We start from the raw sequence: 24031 nt of genomic DNA on the forward strand, positions 1-24031 counted from the left end.
GGTCGGCACGGCTCGTGGGAGAGGTCCCGTCAGACAAGGGTAGCCGTTCTCGCCATGCCCGTTCCAGGTCCCGGTCCACGACGCGCTCGAGACCGCGTGATCCTGTGCCGTCTTCGAAGAAGACTTTGACGCCTGTAGCGCCGAGGTCGTCGACGATTTCTCTCGAGGCTCCGCCTCCGAGGGGGTCGTCGGCGCCTAGGCCATCGAGAGACACGCTCGGAGCTCCGGCTTCGAGGCCTGTGTCGATGCTGGCGGCACTGCAGCTGACGTCGACGCCGTTTCTGTTGACGCCGGCGCCGACTTGTTCGGTGCCCTCGACGCCTTTCGAGGCGGTGGTGTCGTAGGGGCCCTGTGGCACGGGATTAGCCCCTAGAAAGGCTCTGGCTAAGGTCAGGCACAGCTTTGGTCCCCAGGTGTCTTCCTCTCACCGCCTGGAGTACATTTCAGAAGGTGATGAAGGCTCTGATGACGGCTTGGTTCCGGTTATGGTACCAGATGAGCTTATCTCAGGCCATAGCCAGTTTGATGCCAGTGGACTGGATACCTCTCCAGAGGTGAAGTTTTGTAGGCTGGAGCCTGGCACTCATGGCGATTCTTCATATCGGCGCCTTATGTCTCGGGTCACCGAGTACTTGGGTTGGTCGGCTCCCCCAAGGGAGTTCGTTCAGGATGATCTCACGGACATCCTTGATCTTGGTCCCCCCACTGACCCGGTATTGCCGTTTCATATGGCTCTGCAGAGTAGGGTGGCGGCGGCTTGGACTGCTCCGGAGAGTCTCCCAGCAGTGGGCAAGTCTTTGTTGCAAAAATACCGTCCGGCCAGTAGCGAACCCTGCCACTTGTCTCGGCACCCCACTCCAGAGAGTTTGGTGGTGCAGGCGGCTACGGCCCCAGCAAAATAGGCGTTGCATCCTACCATCCCTCCGGATAGGGAAGACAAACGTTTTGACGGCTGGGCGAAGAAAGTGTTTTCTTCAGGGGGTATGGCGTTTCAGGCGGCCAACTCCATATGCGCCTTGTCTCGTTTCACACACACTCTGTGGAACTGTGTTGCATTAGTGGCTGAACGTATTCCCGAAGGGGACCAACGGGATGGTTTCCTTGCTATGGTTCAGGAAGGCAAGGATGCCATGTGTGAGGCCGTTCAGTCGGGTTTGGACATGGCAGATTGTGTCAGCCGGTTCATGGCGGCGAGCACCATAATACGTAGGTTTTCGTGGTTGCGGAAGTCTGGGTTCGCTCCTGATGTGCAGTCCCGGCTCCTCAACATGCCCTTTGACGGTGAACATCTTTTTGGCAGCAAGGCTGACGAGAGCCTTGAGAGGTTGCAGACCTCCAAAGCTGCAGCGAAGTCGTTGGGCGCTGCTGTTCCACAACCTCCGCCTTTTCGTCCTAGGGGACAGCAATGGAGGGGAGGTTCCTTTCGCTGTTACTCGTCCTTCAGTAAAGCGAGAGGAGCTAGCAGTCAAAGAGGCCACCGTAAGAGTGCCAGAGGTGGAAACAAGGGTACTCGAGGTGCCAAGGCCGCTCGGGCAGTTGCCGCTTTGCCCTCAGGCAACGCCGCAGCCGCTACCACTCAGTCATGAGGCCAGGTCCCATAGTTCGCCGGTTGGGGGAAGGCTGGCGCAGCATCTTGTAGAGTGGCCCGCCATTACTTCAGATGTGTGGGTTCTGGAGATCATAACCCACAGCTACTGTCTTCCTTTTCGGCAGAAGCCTCACGACAATCCACCTGGGAACCTCTCTTTGAAGTGTCCAGATCCGCTCCTTGCGCAGGAAATTCAAGCCCTGCTGGAGAAAGGCGCCATAGAACTGGTGCCTGTAGCGGAGAGGAACAAGGGATAGTATTCCCCTTATTTTTTGATTTCGAAGAAAGACGGGGGATTGAGACCCTTCATGGACTTGCGCGGTTTGAACATACTCCTCAGGAAGGACAAGTTCAAGATGGTTACTCTCTCTCAAGTCCTCCAGGCCCTTCAACTTCAGGACTGGTTGGTGTCTCTCGACCTCAAGGACGCTTACTTCCATGTGCCGATCCATCCCAAGCACAAGAAGTACCTGAGGTTCGCGGTTAGCGACTCGCACTTTCAGTTTCGGGTCCTGCCGTTCGGATTGACGTCCAACCCGAGGGTTTTCACCAAGCTCATGGTGGTGGTGGCAGCGCATCTCAGGAAAGGGGGGATTCACGTCTACCCCTACCTGGACGATTGGTTGATCAGGGGGAGCTCTCCCGAGCAAGTCCAGGATCATCTGTCCGTCACCTGACACTCCCTTCACAAGCTGGGCTTCTCCCTGAATTTGAAGAAGTCCCATTTGACACCAACGCAGCGGCTCCAGTACATCAGAGCAGTGCTCGACACATCCCTGGGGCAGTGTTTTCCTCCCCAGGTGAGGGCTGTTCACATTCAGCAGATGGTGCACAAGTTTCAACTTGCCCATAATCTCCCAGCGTCCGAGTTCTTGAGACTGCTCGGCCTCATTGTATCCTGCATTCTTCTGGTGCCAGAGGCTCGTCTGCGGATGAGATCTTTGCAGTGGGCACTCAAGCTCCAGTGGTCTCAGTCCTCCGGTAGGCTGTCGGACCCTGTTCACATGCCACCCTCGGTCGCCCAGGACCTTCTGTGGTGGGCCGTCGAAGGCTATCTGATGAAGGGGGCCCCATTTTGGCTGCCCTGGCCGGAGGTGACGATTGTGACGGACACATCCCTCACAGGATGGGGAGCTCATGCCAAAGAGTTGACAGTCAGCGGTCGTTGGTCTCCGTCGGAGTCCAGACTTCTTATCAATCTGTTGGAGCTGAGGGCCGTCAGGCTTGCCCTGAAGGCTTTTCTGCCAACTGTGCGAGGAAAGAGTGTCCTGATTATCACGGACAACACGGTCGCCATGCACTACCTCAACAAAAAGGGGGGGGGCAGGGTCACTTCTTCTGTGCAGGGAGGCATTGCAGCTCGAGTTCTGGGCCATCCAGCAGAAAGTTTTGATCTCGGCTGTTCATCTGGCCAGAGACGACAACGAGACGGCGGACGCTCTGAGCAGGCAGAGCACGATCTCTCACGAGTGGGAGTTGGCTCAGGAGATTCTCCTGGAGATCTTCGCCCTTTGGGGGACCCCTCAAGTAGATCTCTTCGCCTCAGTGTCAACAGGAAGTGCGAAAGATTCTGCTCGCGGGAATTTCCTCCAAGAGGAGCCTTAGGAGACACGTTCGTGGTGGAGTGGTCATTCCCACTGCTGTACGCATTTCCTCCAGTCCCCGTCATCCCACAAGTACTGCGGAGGTTACGGAGGTTCGGTTCCCGGATGATCCTCTTTGCTACGGCGTGGGCCCGGAGGACGTGGTACCGGACCTTCTCGACTTGTGCATCTGCCCTCCACGTCGTCTTCCCTACCGAGACGATCTGCTCTCACGGGAGGGGGGGTCAGGTTCTCCATCCAGAGGTCAGATCCCTCAACCTTCACGCTTGGCTTCTGAAAGGTTGAGGTATAAGAATTGGGTCCTCCCTGAAGACGTGATGGAGGTGTTGTTTTCGGCCAGGCGGCCGGCAACAAAGTCTCTGTACCGTTGCCGTTGGAGAAAGTTCTGCGACTGGTGCAGAGTTCAGAATGTGGATCCTTTTGCATGTGACATTCCCATGGTTCTGTCCTTTTTGCTTTTGTTGGCCCACAGGGGCCTTCAAGTGGGTTCCATTAAAGGTTACCTGGCGGCACTGTCCATATTTAAGCGCTCGTCTGAAGTGTGTTCCTATTTTAAAATTCCTTTAATTTCTCAGTTTCTGAAAGGGCTCACTAATGTGTTCGCTCTGTCACCTTTCCAGGTGCCCGGTTGGGATTTGAACCTTGTTCTCAAGTTTCTGATGGGTGCTCCGTTTGAGCCTTTGCATTCATGCCCTTTGAGACTGTTAACTCTGAAAACTGTATTTGTAGTTGCGGTCACTTCCGCTCGCAGAGTGAGTGAGTTACAGGCACTTTCAGTTAAGCCACCCTTCACTGTGTTTCATAAGGACAGCGTTGTCCTTAGAGTTCGTCCTTCTTTTCTACCGAAGGTGGTATCGGAATTTCATTTAGGCCAGAAGGTTGTTCTTCCGGCATTTTATCCTCCTCCACATCCTGGTAAGGAAGAGGAGAGGCTCCATAGGCTTGATCCTAGGAGAGCGTTAAGCTTTTATATTTCACGCATGTCCCGGGTCAGAGTGGACGAGCAGCCCTTCATTGGTTATGCTGGAAAGCGTTTGGGACAGGCTGTGACGCAACAGACTTTGTCTCGCTGGATTATTTTGGCTATCTCTGAGTGTTACCGCTTGGCGGGTAAGGACCCACCGGTCGGCTTACGGGCCCATTCTACCAGGGGTATGGCTGCCTCTACTGCCCTGCAGAGGTGTGTTCCTATTCAAAACATCTGTGATGCAGCCACCTGGGCTTCGGTACATACTTTTGTACGTGACTATTCCCTCGATTCAATCCGGGGGCAGGATCTGGCCTATGGCAAGGCGGTCCTTTACTCCGCAATTTGATTGGGCATGCTACATTTCTGTTTTCTAAATTCTTTTCCCGCCTTCTTGCATGGGTACTGCTTTGGGAGTCTGTCATAGATATGGAATACGTCGGAGGACCCAATCCCCTCGAAGAACAAGTTACTCTCTTACCTGGTAACGTTCTTTCGATGGAATGGTCCGACGACTTATTCCATATCGCTCCCTCCCTACCTTCCCCGCTACAGAATTTCTTATGCAATTGCTTCTTACGTTACCGCAAGGCTTTGTGTGTCAGACTGGCAGAAGACTGTTGGCACACGTTCTGGGAAAAAACTACAACTGAGGCTACGGGTGTCGTGCCTCCTACTTATAACATCCAGTGACGTCGGCCGTCGGAGGAGGTCCTCGAGGGCGGCGTATCGACGTCATCGACGCAGGACACAGACGCCGAAGATTTTCCAAAGCAGAACAGCTGTGGTGGTGACTGTCATAGATATGGAATACGTTGTCGGACCATCCCATCGAAAGAACGTTAACAGGTAAGAGAGTAACTTGTTCGTTAAGTCGTTTGGTGCCAATTTTGTTTTGAAGAGTGGCAATTTTGTTGGCCAATGCATTTTGGATGCCAGTGCACCCATCTTTGTTTTTTCAGGTGAGAGTCGTCGGGGGGCTAAATGGGATTCTAGCTCTCTTAGAATTCCAAATAGTTCCTTGATACTAGAACTAGCATCCAGTCGTAGGTTTCATGTTTAGTTCTAATGATCTCTGCTTTGTATAGGGAGGATATTTCGGTTACAATATCTTTGTTCTCTTTAGTAGGTAGGTTTTTCCAAATGGTTTCACATTTCCTCTTTTCAGTTCGAAGAGTGTTCAGGTGTGGGGTAAACCAAGTGTTAAGGTGGGCTTTAGGTTTATTTTTGCAGAGTTTCAAGAGGGCAATGGAGTCTAAGGCCTTGGTCAAGGTGTTGTTAAATAGATTGATTAATTCTTCAGGGTCTTCAGTAGTGGTGGAGTTCAGTATTGGGATCCGGATAGGAGTTAATTTCTCGGCTGTGATTTTGCGCTTGTTCCTAGCTGGTAAGGGTGGCGCTATCATCTTGGTTTTGATGGCTGGTCGGGTAGCATTGATGGTGAAGGTAATCAGAGAGTGGTCAGTCCATGTCTGAGGTTCAGTGGCAGTTATTGTGGTGGCACAGTTATGGTCGGCCAACCAATCTAGAGTTCGTCCTTTCACATGTGTAGGTTGATTGATTCTGTGCGTAAAGTTGAGATAGCTCAAGGATTCTTCCAATGATTTAGCAGCCTGGTCATTAAGGTTGGATAGGCCTAGGTTGAAGTTACCTAAGACTATGATTTGTGACGAGGGTTTGGTATTATCTGAGAGAAGCGTAATAATATCCACCTCAAAGTCTCCAGTAGGTCCAGGAGGCCTGTATATAAGGTGGAGAGTGAGGGAACCGATATGGGAAGTTGTTAGTTTGATTGTGAGGAGTTCACAGGACTTGAACGTAGGGGAGGTTGAGGGTCTGAGTGACAGGTTAGCCCGAGGTATGAAGGCAACCCCTCTGCCTTTTGAGGTTTCCCTATTTGCGCGAATAATGGTATAGGAGTCAGGAACGGCTAGCATTAGCGAGGGTTCTGCAGCAGCTTGGTTTCGGATCTTGGGTTTATTAAGGACCCTTTAATGAAGGGGGAGTTGGTCTGAGGTGGCTTAGTTTGTGGGGGTGGAGCAGGAGGTCTGTCTCGCTTTTGCTTATGTTTTTTTGGTAGAGAGCTTGTCGTAGCAGGGCATGGTAGGCTTGGCATAGAGGAGTAGGGAGAATTAGGATGTGCAGTTCTCTCGAGGTAGATGTTAGATGGGTGTGCATCAAAGATGAGCCTAGACCCAAGTCTTTTGTTTCTATAGTCGCCGCTGCATGGTTGGTTAGGGGTAGGCTTGGAGGTGAAGCGCTCGATCCATTGATGGGGAGTGAGGGTAGATAGGCAGTTAAGGCTTGTTTGGCTGGTCTGACTGTTTTCGAGGTTTAGCGTCAGTTTAGGTAGGAATGGAGTCAGATTGATCATGGACATGTGACACGTTTCTTGTATTGCTGGGAGAAAAGGCATAGGTTTGATCTCATGGGATGGGGCCTTTTCTTTGCAGATTGAAGATCAATCATCTCACCTGAGAGATATAGGCACAGTGTTGCGAAGCCCAAGAGAATGTCAAGGAATAGCTTAGTGGCAACCATGCTCAGTTCAGTGAGTGATTGAAGCAAGTGGTAGTAACACCACTGATTATGCTGTAGCAGCAGGTGCTAGTTTGTAGGAGAAAAAAAGAACAAAGCTTTGCATAAGTAATGGTAGGTATTCACGGCAGTTAGGGACGTACTCAGTCAGCAGCAATGGTATGTCTGGTATGGTTTTCTCAATGTCAGCGGCACAAACTGCTAGGCAGTTTGCAGGAGTAGGTGCCAAATAGATTAGAAAGCATATGTAGTCGATTAGCAGGCAGGATATAACAAGCAGTATTTAAACAGGCAGTAGGCATGAAAGGTGTCCGGCATTAATATGCAAACAATTGCTCAAGATGCGCAGCATTACAAGTACGAACATACAGTAGGCATGTAAAAGAGTTGGGCATTAATAAATAAAATTGACAATTCCCATTCACTATCAGTAAAACCATCTAACCAAAATCAAAGACATAAGAGAATTGAGCCATCAGAGGAGGAATTACACTCTTAACCTAGTATAATGAAGCTAACCCAAAAGAAGGTCAGTAAAGAAGCGAAGTAAGGAACCACTGGATAATATATTTTTTTAACCTTCCTAATGTCCCTTTTCATTGTCTGTTTCCTTCTATTGTGAGGAACCTGGGGGCGTCCTCACTTCTTTTCCCCCTGGATCCTCCTCACGTGGCCAGGGAAAGGCCATCGCTTTTGGAAAAACCCTTTGGGCCCAACTAGATAGTGGGAGAAGGAAATGTGCCTTACGAGCAGAATTACTTCCCCGTAAATGAAAGAAAAAGGGTGATTAAATGGTAGGCTGTGTGCATGGCCATTTTGAAACATGCCTACAAGTTCAAATACCCATCATCCTAGGTAAAGTGATGCATCTGGTAGTGGCCGTAATTCCCGACTTACCAACCCAATTGGTCCTGGGAACAGAGTTACCCCAGTTTGATCAAAAGCTATTGGAACTAAACTCTTTTCAAAGAAGCTACAGTCCCCCAGGAGAAAAAATAAGTTGGGAAGAAAACTTTGGGTTTTTTTTGGAAGAAACCCCAATTCCTCAGATTAAAGGAACCAGTCTAAGGGGTATTTGTGAGGTATCTTGATCAGTTTTCCAAATTACTCCACAGTTGAAACATGGAGAGGTCAAGGGCAAGGTAATGGAGACTTCTCCCAGTTTCCTTGTGAAGCAGTTCGGTCCGGCCCGCATTGTGGAAGAGTATTTGAGAAACCGGAGGGTATTCTCACTTCTACGCCCCTTGGGTCCTCTACTCAGGTAGGCAGGGAAAGGCCATCGCTTTTGGATCCTGACCCTGGGGTGGACAAGCGAGGGAGGATCACCTGGGTGGAGGGTACTTGGGGATTGGGAGTGGGGTTCCTTTAGGCAAGACATGATATTCCCCCTTATCCTAATGACAACCAACCTAACCCTCCCCGACCTTTATGGGTTACTGTAGGTCACCTCCCCTTTTTTTCCCTCTTGCGACACCTGACAGTACTGAGACCTGACAGGAAGAGACAACTGAGAGTAATGAACACCATACACTCTCACCACTCTAGTATTGAGACGAGGAAGAAGCAACTAAGAGTTATGAACACCACTCACTTTCACCACTTAGGTACTTGGACGAAGAAAGTGCCTGCAAGGTATGAAGGTCAGGCATTTCCTCTTAATCAGAGTCAGGCAGAATTGAATAATGGAATACACCTGGAGCCTTTTGAAGGACCACAGGTGTATAAAAGGAGAAGCCATGAAGTGGAGAAAGAGAGAGACCTGGGGAACTTGGACAGAGATCAGCAGGAATCCTTGGGAGGCAGCCGCGGTGGGACCCGCGGCGGAGACGGGATTCCGACCGACAGCCCCATGCCCAGGTGAGCCTTCTGTGTGAAGTGGAAACAAACAGAGCTGCAGCGAGGCCAGAGCAAAGAGGACACTGTGTCTGGCCTCACAGAGGTATGGCCTGTGCCAGCCGAGCTCCAGACCACAGGATAGCGGGGCTTGCAGAAACCGAAGCAGCAGCCAGAGCAGAGGAGGAGAGCAGCAAGAGGGGCCGGAGGAAGATGCCTATGACCGGTGAGTGCTGGGGAAGTTCCCAGAGACCGGGGCACTCTGGGTGGGCTGCAAAAGTAGTGAACCGCGCCAAGGGAATAAATGCTTCATTTACAGATGGAGCTGTGAAGTTATATGAATGAAAGAAAGGCAAGTGGCACGAGGCATATCAAATCTGCTAATATTGAATAAAGATCTGAAAGAAACCAACAAATCTGGTACTATTGAATAACGCGCTGAAAGAAAATGGAAAACCAAGTCAAATTAAGGACTCTGACTGCAGTTTGTTTTTGAAGCTACCTTTGAAAAACTATTTGTTTGTTGAATATTGAACTCTTTAAACCCTACAACCGTGCTTAAAGGACTGTAACCTATATACTGTGAGGAAGCTAAGCATGTAGGGGGGGAGAAGGGTCACAGAAGTGACCTGTGAATAAGACACTGAAATACAATGAAAACTTGAATGTGTATAGAACAAGGAAGCCAAATTAAGGAACTTGAAACAGAGGCAAAACACTGAGGAGCATCTGTGTGTGAGCAGCACAATCAATGGTTCCTGTTTGTGCGACATGTGATGGGTGGACCGTGTGGCCTGACGGCTGCGCCCAGACCAGAGAACCCCAACGTGCTGAAAAGTTCAAGACAAGTATGTTAAGTGTTGAGAAGGAAAATAATGCTATAACTACCATTGGTGCATTTAAAGCTTGGGGAAGGGAAACCTGAGCTGTGAAGAATTGTTGGAACGTGTCTTAAAGATAGAGCCTCAAGATACTTCCTTTTGTGACAATTGTTACATTGAATTTGGAGAAAGGAATCCTGAGACTTACTGCAATTGAACTGAAGGGAATCCTGACATTTAAAAAAGATGTAGAACTGTATTTACCTTATATCCAAGAGGAGGTAACTTGAACACTGTGGTGAACTTGTTTGTACTTGGGGAGGAGTTGAAGAATAAACCTGAGCTGGAAATAGCTAGGGCAGGACAGCACCAGATGCTTCAGTGAATCAATCTCTTTGCCACATAATCTGCAAGAACGTACTTCTGAGAGAATCCCCAACCTGGACCCTACTACTTCTAAAGTCGGAAGACAATTCTAAATCTGAAGTACTAGTCTTAGTTTTGTTTGTTTTTTTTCATACAATCTTGCCTCCTCCAGAGGTAGGTACAATAGGTCTTGCCCACTATACAGTTTTAGACACCCCAGATCCTGCATGTCGATCTTGTTGTCCCACCTCTTAATCTTTCTTTTTGATATATCCTCAGATACAGGGTCCGATAATCCTGTTTAAAAAATTGCTCACATCTTTTACTAAATTTTGATAGGAAGGGATTTCGTCCCTTGACCATCAAACTATGCAGATAGTAGTTGATGTGTGGTTTCTCCGCTCTAGACATTTAAAAGAGCAGGGAGAGGATTGGCCACCAGGGGGCGCACAGATGAGTTCTAACTCCGTGTGAGCTCCGTGGCCATAGGTCCTTGATGTGAACAGAGCCCCTGTCTTGTGACGTCCCCCTTCCCCCCCGACCCAAAACCAAGGAAAAGCTGGCGGAAGACCCCCTCCCACTGGTAAAAAAAACCTGTCGGAAATCTGATCCCAGAAGGTGGAGAAACTCGACGTTAAAGAGGGGCCAGCATGGGACCGCTCCAAAGCGAAACTGAATCCCGGAAAGCCCACTCAACAACCAGAGGTGGACCCCTGACCGTGTGGCTGAAGTGAAGCCCGGTCCGATACTCCCCCCGTGTGGCCTGCCCCCTCACCCCCGTTGCGCCCGAGGGGGTTACAAAGCCTGCATCCCGCGCTGCATTCCACAAAACTGCGCCGCGGGAGACGGCAGTCAGTGCGCCCCGGAGAGGTGGAGAACGCCCGCCGTGGAAGGAATGTAAGCGGCCCCCCTCCATTTGCCCACGGAGCTGTGCAGCACGAGAAGCCACCGCACACTGCCGCTAAACCCCCAACGCGGGAGCCCCTCTAACCCCGCGTGAAGTTTAAGCGGCAACACAGTGCTGCCCCTCTCTCCCCCCCCCTGCTGGGGGCCGTGTTTTGTGCAGGCTGCCTTGCCGGCACGGGGCCGGTGGTCTATGTCCTCCAGCGAACGCAAAGAGGAGACGGAGAGGCTTGCACGCCTACAGGAGCCCAGAGCCGCTCCAATAAGCAGAATATCTACAACGTTCAGCTGATAGCGTTTGAAAACAAACACATTATTTTCAGGGACCTTGAACGCTCATATATGATCATATATCACGCCGGCTGAACACAGTACACCTGGACCAACTTCAGGAGGAGCGCAAACCTGCGAGTACCTTGTCACAAACTCCAACATAACACAGGGTGTTAGTAGGTGTGACTAGCTCTTGACCCGTGCAGCGTAGCCCAACATCCTTCAGTTAATACTGGGACTTGTTAAGTGCATACACCAGATTTTGCCCTACTACCTTCTCTTCTCCCTGCCAGACAACATTGTAAAGCACTGTAAAGACTCCATTCACATGCTCCTTGGTGTGCCTCATTGCACAGCGTGTTGGGATATCGAGGTGCACCAGCCCACATAACTGCATAAAGCCCCACGGAGGCCTAAGCGCCCAGCTCTTTAATCGGACAACACTACCAGCAGGAGCTGATACACGCCCAACAGCCACAATCAATACCCTGAAACAGGCCCAAGTGAGCTACCCGCCCAAAAGAGGAACGAAAGGTCACCTTTCTCACGACCCAAACGCCCTGACACCGGACCACATTACAGGGCCCATATCAACCGCAGAACATAGCGCACCACCCTATTCCCACACTTTCTATTGGAAAAGAAGCATCAGCCCTAAATAAAGCGGCAACCAATAAGGAACACACAAGGCTGCCCAGAACAAACACCAGCTCCCAATCCCCGCAGGACAGAGACACACGTGCAAGGATCCGGATGACTGAAGAACCAGCCCGCCGCGACTATGAGACCTAAGAGTGCGCACGCTAAACCAACAAACCCTATGCACCCCTCTCCCGCCGCCTAGCGATACTGGGACTCCGGACTTTGCCCTTTACCTGCAATCATTATGAAGCCACCTGTGAGCACTGCAGTGCAGAGGGTTGGGCCCCCGATCCAGGGACGTGGGCCCCCTCTGCCGCAGTGACCACCCCATGAACATTAGGGTGAAACTGGGCAGATAAGCCTACACTCCAACCCCACCAACCCCAGGTATCGGGACCACAGGGATAATGGAGACCTCAGAGACAGGTGCAGCTGCCACCAAAGGCGACATTGCAGCCCTGATCAACGAAATAAAAAATATGGGAGCTAATTTAGGCGGCAAAATAGACAAAATAACACAGAGAATGGACAACATCGAAGAAAGACTAGAAGGGGTCGACAACAATCAAGCCTCCATAGATACTCTCGAAACCCAAATGGACCTCAGAATACGATATATTGAGAAGAGAGAGGAGGAATTCCGACTAAAAATGGACGACTTAGAAAATCGCGAGAGGAGAAACAACTTCTTTTTTTTGGCATTACAGAGCACGAAGGTGAATCGGAGGAAGACCTCAAAAAAACCATTCACGACATCATCAAAATCCTGACGGCGGACGAGGATATCGACAAGCCTAAAACAGAGAGAATACACAGAGCCGGAGGCCCACCTTGCGGGCCAAGATCAGTCCTCACCAGATTTCATCGATACCAGGACAGAGCCAGGGTATTAGAGAAGGCTAGATCAGGAGGCCCCCTTACCCTTGGAGGTGCCCATATAACCATCTTTCAGGACCTATCCTCGCTCACCCTAGCACTGAGACGCCTCTGTAGCCCACTCACGAAATGGCTCAAAGACCACGGCACCCGATATAGGTGGGGATACCCTTTCTCCCTCACCTTCGAACACGGCAGCAGAAGGCTACAGCTACGATCTGAAGAAGAAATCCGCGACTGCATTGCCAAACTTCTCAGAACAGGGCCAAAGGAAGGTGACTGTGAAGGGCCCGAACAGAATAGACTGCGATGGGAACTACAGGGACCAAGGAGAAAAAGTGTGAAAGTCTCAAAGTACAGAAGGGGCAACAACACTCGGGATAGCGACAAATTAGAACATCATGTGGCCTGCACCCGAGAGGCCCGAAACTCAGTAACGCAACAAGGGCGCCCGTCACGACCCAGGCCATCCATATGCCTTCAGCATGGGGCCAGAATTGTGGACGAGGTCCCCCGTGAAGCAAGGGGCGGGACAACCAGCTGATGATGTGATGAACCTCAAACTGCATGTATCAAAATAAATGTTTTCTTAAAAGTTTCTGCGGAGTTATAAATGTCGGGGGGGAGAAGAGGGGGAGCGGGAGGGGGCTCAAAATGTAAAAATTGGCTTTGTGTGAACAGGACCGTGCGGTAACGGTTCCCACCGGTGGTCCGACATTGGACTGACAGTTTCCACCAAGTCTGAATCGGATGCCACCAAGTAAACATGCAAGCCCTCGACGACAGGGGGAAAGATGAACAAAGGGAACAGAGGGTAGGGGATACTGTGTTGTATTTACCTGAGGGGAGGGCGGGAGGGGAAAACAAAGACACCAAAGCCCATGACGGTCAGGCATACCCAACGGAACACTCCGACTTCGTTGGCACCCAGTAGTAAAAGATGGGACCCGGGAGACAAACCAAGAACACATATCATTGGCGAATAACTATAACACGGTATGTGACAGGCCAACCACAATCAAAATCGGGACACTGAAGGTCAAGGGACTTCACTCCCCCACTAAAAGGTCACTCGTGGCCAGAGAATTCAAAAGAGCAAAGCTCGACATACTCTTCCTACAAGAGACTAAATACATTAAAGGGGAAGAAAGAAGGTTCTCCAGCATGGGGTCTGGCATGGATTCACATGCTCATGAATATTCCCCGTCGTCAGGCTGGGAATCCTCGGTAAAGAAAAAATCATTATCAGTTTCGTTTCTGATCTGTCTTTCTTAGTAGTAACCAATCACTGGTCTCTGGGTCATACTGCCCCCAGCCAATGACTGCCCTCTCCCTAAGCCCCGCCCCTGGCAGCCATCCTCATATTTTTACCGCACGTTCAAGTGTTGGGAGTCCTCGTGCTATAGCTCTCGAGCTTTTACTGCGTTTTGCGTTTTTTCAGGAGTTTAATCTCATTTTGTTCGGTCAGTTGAGCCTCAAGCTCCACCGTTTCTACTTCCGATCAACGGGAACCCGTTTCGGAAATTTTCTACGCCCCTCAAGGGCGAAGTTCTAGTTGAGTTACGCTTCTGGGAGGAGTCCAGAAGATTTGAGGCCTACCTCGTGGACATGGCCCAGGACAAGGGAAGCTTGACACCCGGATCCAAGCTGTTCAGGAACTGCCCTGGATGCAGATTACAGAATGTTTTCAAGGAGGATGAGCATTCGAGATGTCTCTACTGCCTTCACGAAGACAAGACGCACGTGGAAAAGGACTGTGCGTTTTGCAAGAGCCATTCGGAACGGACTATGAGGGATCGTCGGACCCGCCTCGCCAGCTGGCTGGAGAAGGGCCCAGCAGGTGATAAGAAGTCCGAGCGGTCTTCTAAGTCCTGTGAGGGCGCCCCCGCGACTGGGGCCCAACAGAAGGCAAAGTACTGCGAGTCCGCGGGCACCGGGAGCACCCAAAGGGTCGGGCTCCTTGGCTCCCTGGCAGGGCGCACGTTCACCAACGCCATAAACCACGAGCCAACGCTCTGGCTCGGGGAAAAGAAAATCCAAGAACCCAGCTAAGCTTCTGGAGAGGCCACGGTAGATCTCGAAGGGATCAACCGAGGGGGAGCGAGGCGGTGACCCCTCCCCCAAGATGAAGGCCTCAAGCGCGCCCAAGGTGGTGAAGGCCTTGATTCACCCGGTGAAAGCCTCTATTGAGGGAGTCGCGGCGGCCCTGGTGAAGCCTGTGGAGGCTAACCCAGTGGAGGAGACCTCGGGCCCCAGAGTTTCCCTGCCGCCGTGGAGGGAATCCTCTTTTCAGCTAATCGATAAGACCCCCGTAAAGACCTCGGTGGAAATAGAGGGGGGGTGGTGGCCGTCACGGACACAGATACATCCTCTGAGGAGGAGCTGGTTGAAGTCATGAAAGGGCCTCAACAAGAGGTTCAAGGAGGTCTGATCCCACGGGGGGAATCCCGGGGAGACGGACGAAGAGTGCGACGGTGCCGACGAGACTCCCGTGGAGGAGGAGCAACCATTGCGCCCGTCGCAGCCAGTGACCGAGCCTCGGGACAACTCGGTGGCCATTTTGATGGCAATCCAAACCTTATTGCACAGAGATAAGGACGAGATTGCCCCTAACCCCAACAGACAACCCGACAGAACCGGGCCCGTCGGAAAGCCCTCCAAACAAGCGGAGGAGAGTTCATCCCGCTCAGCCTTCATCTCCTTCCCCTGATCCTAGGGATGACATGGGAACGGATACGGCCATGACTGGGACGGATGATGACGGTAGTGACGACGGGATGGGCCTTCCACCACCACTCCCTCGGGCCTCCCCGCCCTACGAAATTGGCTCCTTCCACGCCATGATTGCCAGGGCATACAAGCTTTTCCAGCTCTGCCCCGAAGAACAGAAGAAGGAAGGCTTCCTCTATCAGCGGCGCAAGGCCAAGAGGAAGACGGTCCTCGTGGTACCATTGATTGACGATATCTGGGAGAAGGGAATTGCTCTCCTGAAGAACCCGTCCACGAGGCCTGCCAAGAGGGATCGGTACGAGAAGTAGTACCAGGTCCCCGATTCCGCCCCTTTGTGCCTTAGGGCACAGCTGACTCCGGATTCGGTCGTCTCGGCGGCGGCCAAGAAGAAGGCGGCGGGGGCGTCATCCTCAACTTCGACCTCCCCGCCCAACGGCGAGGGAAAGAAGCTGGACGCCATGGGACGACGAGTCATCTCGTTAGCGGCGACGACAATTAAGGCAGCCAACGCCCTAGCGATTGTGGCCCGCTACGACAGGGGGCTGTGGTACACGATCTCTCCCCTGCTGGACTTCCTACCATATGACAAGATGTCGGAGGCCCTGGAGATCCTGCAGGAAGGTGAGGTGGCGTTGGACCATGCCATAACGGTGGCCACGAATATCGCTGACACCGGATTCCGCCAGTTGGGCAACAGTGTTTGCCTTCAACGGCGGGGATGGCTTAAGGCAACTGATTTCTGCCAGGACGTGCAAACCAGAGTTTTGGACATGCCCTTCGACGGGAACAACCTGTTTGGTAAAACAGTGGATGAGTCACTTCAGGCCATCAAGACCGACACAGAGACTGCTCGGGCCTTGGGAGTGTTGCAGCAACGACGGCCACCCTTTCGGAACACCAGAGGCAGACAGGGTGCCTCCAAGGGATCTGGCGGCGGCTCCTCGACGTACAGCCAGGCGGGCTGCTCCTCGTCACAGAAGGCCTACAGAGGACGCGGCAAGTCAGGAGGATCTCGTCGTCATCGCCAAGCAGGCCAAGGCGGCAAGGCCGCCTCCAAGCAGGACTGAACCGGCCATAGCATCGGGTCCCACCTGAGCACCCGGTGGAAGGCTGGCTGGCGAAGTTCGCCACCGTGTGGGAGTACATCTCCACCGACCATTGGCTGCTGGACGCCCTGGCCCACGGGCACACGCTCAAATTTCTTAAGAAGTGACCCTGCATTCCTCCCGTGGCCAGGAAGGAAAATCACGTCCCTCAACTACTGTTAGAAGTAAGGGCGATGCTCAAAAAGGGTGCCATCGAGCTCGTCCCAAAGAGGCTCCGGGGCTCCGGAGTATACTCAAGGTACTTCCTCATCAGAAAGAATCCTGGACCTGCAACGGTTAAACAAATACATCAAGGCACAAAAGTTCAGCATGGTCACCCTCCAGAAAGTGCTGGGACAGCTGGAGGAGGGTGATTTCCTATCGTCGCTGGACTTGGAGGATGCTTACTTCCACATCCCCATTCTAAAAGGACACAAAGTTTCTCAGATTCGTAGTCCAAGGGCGGCACTACCAATTCAAGGCCCTGCCATTCGGGCTGAAGTCGGCACCCAGGGTGTTTACCAAGTGCCTCGCACCAGTGGCGGCGCGGCTGCACCTGCAGGGGATCCACGTCTACCCCTACCTGGATGATTGGCTCATCCGGGCAAGGACAAGAGAACTCGCCGTCGAGCACACAGCGGAGACCGTCCAACTGCTCACGGATCTGGGATTCTCCATCAACTATCCTACTGGGAATCCCACCTGGTCCCGTCGCACTGTTCGCACTGTTTCTGGGAGCCATGCTTGATACAGTGGCGCGATTGGCCTCGCCGTCGAAGGAGAGGACGAAGGCCATCTTGGGCAAGGTGCAGCACCTGCTGGCCACGGAGGTGGCCAGGGTGAGATCCATCAAGTCCCTGCTCGGAATGATGTCCTCATGCATCTACCTGGTGCGCCTGTGCAGGCTGCGGATGCGTCCTCTACAAAAGTTTCTCGACGCCCGTTGGATACAAGTGACGGGCAACTTCGAAGACCGGATCCGCCGAGCGATTCGATGGTGGGGCACCCACGCGCATCTCGCAGCGGGAAAGGACTTCCAGACCCCGGTACATCAGGAGACGGTGGCGACGGACGCCTCCCTGGAGGGATGGAGAGCGCACACCGGAGATCTGCACGCGAGAGGCCTGTGGCTCCCGGAGGAGAGGTCACTCCACATCAACATCCTGGAACTCCGAACAGTGTTCTGGGCCCTCAGGTCGTTCCTCCCGTCCCTCAAGGGCAAGGTGGTGAGGATCTTCACCGACAACACCACCACAATGTTCTACATCCGGAAGCAGGGAGGCACCAGATCCCCAGCCCTGTCCAAGTAGGTCCAGGATCTGTGGCACTGGGCCGTCGCCCAGTGGATGTTTCTGGTGCCCTTCCATCTAGCGGGAATAAAGAATGTCATTGCCGACTCACTCAGCAATGAGCTGCGCTCGTGCCACAAGTGGGAGCTGCGTCAAGATGAAGAGGATAGACTTTTCCAGCGATGGGGCAAACCCCAGATCGACCTGTTTGCGACGGCGACGAACTCCAAGTGCCAGAGGTTCGCCAGCAGGTTTCCCCAGCCGAGGAGCATGGGCGATGCTTTCTCGTTCCCCTGGGACGGCCTGTTCCCGTATGTGTTCCCTCCGTTGCCGTTGCTGCTCCGGCTCATTAACCAACTCAAGAGGTCTCGGTGCATGAAGATCCTCATCACACCGGCGTGGCCGAGACAGATCTGGTTCCCAGACCTTCTGGACTTGTCAGCGTCCCCCCCCAGTGAAACTGTCGACGGACGCAGATCTTCTCTCCAGAGAAGGAGGCGCCATCCTCCATCACGACCCGGTGTCGCTGAACTTGCAGGCCTGGCTCCTGCAGCACTAGAGTTTGGATGGTACAATATCCCAACGGACTGCAAGGAGGTGCTTGCAAAGGCCAGGGCGTCCTCAACTCTGAAGTGCTACGGACACAAGTGGAAGAGGTTCTCTGTCTGGTGCCGTGCACAGAAGATTAACCCTCTGCAAATTACGGCCCCCCAAGTGCTGCCGTACCTGCTGTCGCTGGGCAATCCGGGGCTAGTTTACGCTTCCATCAAAATCCATCTTGCAGCTATTTCCCGTTACACCAGAACTACGGGACGGTCATCCCTGTGGTCTCATCGCCAGTTGAAGGAATTTTTGAAGGGACTGTTCTGATCGTTCCCGCCGGTGAAGGCTTCGGCCCCGGCGTGGGAGCTCAACGTGGTGCTGACCAAGCTCATGGGACAGCCATTCGTGCCTCTGCATTTGGCACCGTTGAAATTTCTGTCGTGGAAAAAAGCGTTCCTGGTGGCCATCACCTCCGCACGACGAGTGGGAGAGATCCAGGCCCTATCCTGCAAGCCTCCGTACTTGACTTTCCACGAGACGAGGGTAGTGCTGAGGACGCACCCCTCTTTCATGCCCAAGGTGCCATCGGACTTCCACCTCAACAAGCCCTTGGTGTTGCCAGTTTTCTTCCCGTTGCCTTCGTCGCCGGCCGAGAGGACTTTGCATTCGCTGGATGTAGCTAGAGCGCTGAAGTTCTACGTGGACCACACGAGTTTTCGGAAGACATCACAGCTTTTTGTGAACTTTGGACCTGTGAATCAAGGGAAGGCCCTCTCGAAGACTTCCATTTCCAGATGGCTCTCCGGCTGCATCATGTACTGTCATCGGTTGGCAAACCGACCGTTGCCCGGCCGTCCAAGAGCCCATTCGACCAGAGCAATCGCTGCTACTACGGCGTTCTTGTCAGGTGTGCCCTTGCTGGACATCTGCAGGGCTGTTACGTGGAGGTCGACGCACACCTTCACGAGATTCTACTGCATCGACCGGGATTCCAGGGAGGAGTCCAGAGTCGGCCAAGCAGTGCTGCGCAACCTGTTCGCCTGAAGGTGGGCCTGGTGAGGAGGTAAGAGTTGCTTAATGTTGAGTTTATGTAGTGCTTAATGTTGAGCCTTGCCACCTCCCGTGGTTGTGCATGTGTGTACTGCTCTGTATTCTGTATTCTTATATTCATGAGCATGTGAATCCATGCCAGACCCATGCTGGAGAACAACGGTTACAGGTAAGTAACTTGTTCCGTCTTAAACGTCAAGACAGGCACTAAACATTGGGGCTCGAGCCCACTCCGGAAAGCAGGTGTCGGCATCCTGATCACCAAGGGAATACAATTTGATGTCCAGAAAACTTGGGCAGACGTAAGTGGCAGAGCACTAGTGCTGGTTGGCAAGACACAAGGCACCACCATCACACTTGCATCCATATACGCTCCCAACAGTCCAGGCTCCTACAACACATAGTCCCCAAAGTCATGCTTGAAGCAGAGGGCAAAGTGATCCAAGGAGGTGACCTCAACATGTGGGCCGACCCAACTCTGGATAGACAAGCCAGAAACCCACATGCGAACCTATCACCAGAAGCTGGTCGCTCAGCGATAGTTGACATGATGGACACCTACAAACTAAAAGACGCATGGCGCCACATGAACCCGCAGCAAACGACATTCACATTTTACTCAGCGCCGCACGCCACATATACCAGAATTGATTACATATACCTCACAACAGAGCTAACGGAGGCGATGTCCTCATCCGAAATATCGCCTATAACATGGTCAGACCACGACATGGTCATGGTCACCCTCAGTTGTATGGCGCTCCCCCACAGAAGTTCGAAGTGGCGCTGCAACGAAACGCTCTGGAAAGACCCGGTATTTCATGAATACGTTGAGAGGGAGATCGGCCAGTACTTCAAGCAGAATAACACAGGCAAAGTCTCAAACACGGCAGGGGAGGCAGGGAAAGCCACATGGAGACGAGTACTAATCCAAGAAGGAGCAGCACGAAAAAGAGAGCGCCAACTCATAGAAAATAAGCTAAGGAACGAAATAACCCAACTAGACCTCAGCGCCCAATCCGCTGGCACTGATAGAAGCCGAAAAATAGAGGAGGCCGCCAGCAGGAGAGAGGAACTGCGACAACTGGAAACAGACCAGATTGTGCGCAAACTCCAATACCTAAAACAGAAACAATACGAGAAAGGAGACCAAGCTGACGCGCTGCTCGCAGCTAGGCTCCGTGGACAACGTAAGGAGAGATGGGTGTCAATTATACAAGACAGAACAGAACCACACTGGGACAACCCCGCCGACATCCCCGAAGCCTTTGCCAACTTCTATGAGAAACTGTACACTTAATACCCCAACAGACGAGAGTGCAATCGCAGAATACATGAGCACGATAAATATCCCCAGCCTACCTCAAGATGCAGCACAAGCTCTCGATGCCCCCATCACGGGAGAGGAAATAGCAGACGCAATCAAAAGGCTCCCAACAGGGAAAGCCCCTGGAAACTATGGCTATACGGCAGGGTTCTACAAAACCTTCAGCGACACCCTCCTCCCAGCTATGGTCGAGCTCTTCAATCATATCCTCCAAACTGGAACCGCACCCGCATCCTTCTCCGACGCACTGATTACGGTCACCCCTAAAGAAGGTAAAGACCCCAAACAATGCGCTTCATACCGCCCTATCTCCCTCTTAAATACGGACGCTAAAATCTACACGAGGGTCCTCACCGGTTCGAGACGCATATACCCGCCATAATCCACAATGATCAGGTGGGATTCATACTTGGAAGACAGGGCACAGACTACTCGCAAGACCCTCCACCTTATACACAAAGCCAAGAAAATGCCAAACACACCTGCACTATTCTCAATTGATGCAGAAAAAGCGTTCAATAGGGTAGAATGGTGCTTCCTGAAGCAACACTAACGAAAATAGGCCTCGGCCCGACCCTCTGACGCGAAATCAAGGCTGTAAACACCTCACCCCGAGCTTCGGTTGCAGTAAACTCCCAATGCTCTCGTTGGTTTTCCCTGAGTAGAGGAATGAGACAAGGATGCCCCCTCTAAGCAATACTATTTGCACTATCATTGGAACCATTGGCGCAAACGCTTAGAACAAACAAAGGTGTAGAAGGGCTCCATGTGAGCGGAAGAGAATATAAGTTGGCCTTATACGCAGATGATATACTATTTCACGTGCAAAACTTGATGACATCAATCCCCAAAGCGATCCACCTCATTGAGCAATACGGTGCACTGTCAGGCTTCAAAATTAACAGAACTAAATCAATCCTCTTCCCGTTACGCGAACCCACCATGAGCCAAAGAGCGGAATTCTAATAACTCGGTCTCACCGTCGGGGGTCCCACACTCCGATACCTGGTCGTCAACCTGACGAGAGATATTGCCGACATATACGAGGCCAACTTCCCCCAACTCCTCGCCGCCTTCAAAGCAGACCTTGCAAAATGGCAACCCCTCACGATCTCCTCGATGGGACACCTGAACTTTTTAGAAAAGGGAAAAGGGGGTCCTCTTTTTAGTTTATAGAGGGGCCTGAGTCAGGAGGATAAATTGCACTATAGAAAAATGGGGAGGGAATGGGGAGGGAGTCTCTGGCTACCTCTTCCTCTGAGACAGGTGTCGCACTAGCATGCATGAAAACAAGTCTAAACTTATAGGACCTGTATTTCTTATAGTAGAACACAACAAAAACTTTTTCAGAGGCGCTAACACTTATTTATTTAAAAGACAACAAGCTTTTTTCCTTTTTTTTGATCAATAGATATACAAACTAAAAGTCCATTTTCACAAATTGCATTTCCATTATATTGTATCATCATACAATGTCAACAACAAATGATTGTTAGTACAACATGGTTATAAAGTGCAATGTTACTCCACATGCACTTGATGAGTCGACACTCAAATGTGTTTCCAGCTATGCAACGACACAGGTGTTGGTGGTGTGTTGTGCTATAGCTTTCCTCAGGACTGTTAAACTGGAAGAGATCGAGTAGACTTTCATCTGTTGCTCAGAGAAAGCTGTGGATATATAAAAAGGGAAGTGTGTTGTTTAAAAGGTTCTAATAATAAAATGACTAAAAGGCATGATGCTGTGCTAAGACATACCTGTCTTCAACAGTATGCTGTCTCAGGGCAAGGTGATGCGTGGGGAATGGTGGATCCAAGTGTGCCAAACCCAGAAGAAATCGTTGTCTTTGGTTGCAGAAGAAAAAAACACTACAACATAAAGGACACACCATTTTTTAATATTTTAAAAGCGTGTCCTCCTTGTGTCAATTAATTGACAAAAACATGCACATGAATTTAAGTGCTAATGGCTTGTTATTAGCCGGATTAAAAAACTGTGAAACAGTGTGGCTATCTATATGAGGACAAATGTCCTACTAGATGGTCTCTATGTGTTGCATGTTAAACGAAAAAACAGGGAGCAATTGCTACTACATGGGGCCTAGTGGCTGAGTGTGGATTCTCCCATGGTGCTGGTGATTGTGATCTCGAAGAGAGGGAGCGATATATTTACCTGCTCGTACTGGAAGGAGCTCCCGAAGTGAGCTGTGTGCCTCGTTCGTCGCTGAACATCCTCTGCGCATGCGTTGTGCTGTGCCGAGAGACGAGAGCGATCAAATGGGCGAAAGCAAACATTTGCGCATGTGCGGGCGGATAGTGGGACACCAATCGTGCATGCGTAAGAAGAATATATGGAAGCCTACGTGTGTGTGGCCTCGCTACTGTTGCTATGCCGCGTCGAGGGAGGCGTGGCCTGTGGGGCACTGGTCCCGTTGTTGCTGTGTATACAGGTGGCCTTTGTGTTGTATTGTAATGTGTGCCTAAATGTTCATTTCGGAACAACAAAATCACAAAAACAATATACATTAGGAGCGTGAGTCTCAAGATATATAATTGAACATGTATACTTGTTCAGAACGACATTTTCGTATTGAGATATAAAAACTTCTGCCACATTGGAAAACATTTTTTGAACATTTTTAAAACATTTTTTAAAAAACACAAAGGCTTCTATGTTCGTACCAGAAAAAGGCTCCATATTGCAAATCATATTACCACTTTCTACACCTTGGTTGATTGGTGGTGTTCTACTATAAGAAATACAGGTCCTATAAGTTTAGACGTGTTTTCATGCATGCTAGTGCGACACCTTTAAGTGTCTCAGAGGAAGAGGTAGCCAGAGTCTTCCCCCCCCCCCATTTTTCTATGGGACACGTGAATGCCATCAAGACGGTTAGTCTCCCACGCTTCCTATACCCCTTCCAAGTACTTCCCGTGACAGTGCCAGAGGACTTATTCAAACAGGTGAAAAGGGCAATAACTGGATTTCTGTGGGAAGGAAAGAAGCCCAGAATACCCTACGAAACTCTCATACTACCCAAAGACCAGGGAGAGGTAGGCCTTCCCAATATCGAACGATATTATCAGGCAGCACAGTTGAGTCCTCATCCCCCACATCAGAGACAGGAAGGATTTACAATGGATCCAGCTGGACAACGACAACCTGACACCCGCGACACTATCGGAGTGGCTATGGGTCCCCAGACCACAACTCACACGAATCTACGCAACCATCCAATACTTGGGGCTATATGGAACGTATGGAAAGAGGGAAAAGGGATGGTGGGAGTGACTACATGGCAATCCCCCTTGAGCCACCTCTGGTCCCCAGGGATCAGAGAAGAAATCATGGAGCACTCTTGATACCAAACCTGGTTTGATGCAGGACTCAAAAGGGTTGGACAACTATGGAGAGACAACAAATTCATTCCAATCACAGATCTGGAGGACGCCCTCCAACTGCACCCTATCCCGATTTTCCTCTACCTCCGCTTCAAGGGAGTCCTAGCCAAACGGGAATGGAAAACCAAGATACGGAGAGAACTCACTCCCTTCGAGAAATTCCTCGACACAACCTCCACAAACAAAGGCCTGAT

Source organism: Ambystoma mexicanum, chromosome 4p (genome assembly GCF_040938575.1).
Source record: "Ambystoma mexicanum isolate Mex_15411 chromosome 4p, UKY_AmexF1_1, whole genome shotgun sequence".
In the NCBI taxonomy this organism is placed as follows: domain Eukaryota; kingdom Metazoa; phylum Chordata; class Amphibia; order Caudata; family Ambystomatidae; genus Ambystoma; species Ambystoma mexicanum.